Below are 1234 nucleotides of genomic sequence, written 5' to 3'. Positions count from 1 at the left end.
CAGCTCCCTCCTCTCCACAGGAATGTGGAATACCCATCATTCCAGCATCAGCTACCTTGAGCCCAGTCGTCTGTAACTCACTGAGATGCTATGAAGCTGCTGGTAGGTGCCACGCCTGGCCACACTCATCCTCCAAGGCAGTGTGGAGTGAGGGCCAGAGGGCCAGGAGGCAGGACTGGTTCGGAGACATTGCCTTTCTTCAAACCTCAGTTTCCTCATAAATCAAATAAATGATTGCAGAAGATAAGCTCGTATTAATTCGATTTCTGGAAAAGAATCTGTGATCCAAACCAACAGTAGCATTGACTAATGGAAGGTACAACTGGCTGTTTCCCTTCAACGGTAGGTTTACTCTTGCTTTTCCAATTATAAAAGTAATCAGATTATTTGTAAACTATAGAAAAGTAGAAAACATTTTTCTCTTTTTTCTTTCTTGTTTTTTTTTTAATTTATTTCGAATGAGAAAAATCACCGAGACAAAAAAATCAAAACAAATTTATCAAGCAAATACCATAAGCATCATAAAACCCAAAGGACGTATTTTTATTTACTGCCTGATGTGAATCTCCAACATGCCTTTTTCCTACCCTTTTTTTTTTGAGACAGAGTCTTGCTCCGTTGCCCATACTGGAGCACAGTGTCATGATTTCGGCTCACTGCAACTGCTGGGATTAAAGGTGCCTACCACCACACCTGGCTAATATTTTTGTATCTTTAGTAGAGACAAGGTTTCACCAAGTTGACCAGGCTGGTCTCAACTCCTGACCTCAGGTGATCTGCCCTCTTCAGCCTCCCAAAGTGCTGGATTACAGGTGTGAGCCACTGCACCCAGCCTCTTTTTTTCTTGTTTTTTTTTTTTTTGAGACAGTTTCACTGTCGTTGCCCAGGGTCACCACAGCCTCTGCCTCCCGGGTTCAAGTGATTCTCCTGCCTCAGCCTCCTGAGTAGCTGGGATTACAGGCATGTGCCACCTTGTCCGGTTAATTTTGTATTTTTAGTAGAGAGGGGATTTCTCCACGTTGGTCAGGCTGGTCTCAAACGCCCTACCTCAGGTGATCCGCCTGCCTCAGCCTCCCAAAGTGCTAGGATTACAGGCTTGAGTCACTGTGCCCGGCAGAAAACATCTCTAGAATGAGATTTGGTTTTCTTTTTATCTTTTTTTTGAGATGGTGTTTTGCTGTTGTCACCCAGGCTGGAGTGCAATGGTGCAATTTCAGCTGACTGCAACCTTCAC

Source organism: Cebus imitator, unplaced genomic scaffold (genome assembly GCF_001604975.1).
Source record: "Cebus imitator isolate Cc_AM_T3 unplaced genomic scaffold, Cebus_imitator-1.0 Scaffold1257, whole genome shotgun sequence".
NCBI classification, from domain to species: domain Eukaryota; kingdom Metazoa; phylum Chordata; class Mammalia; order Primates; family Cebidae; genus Cebus; species Cebus imitator.
Note: the sequence above shows the minus strand (reverse complement) of the source record.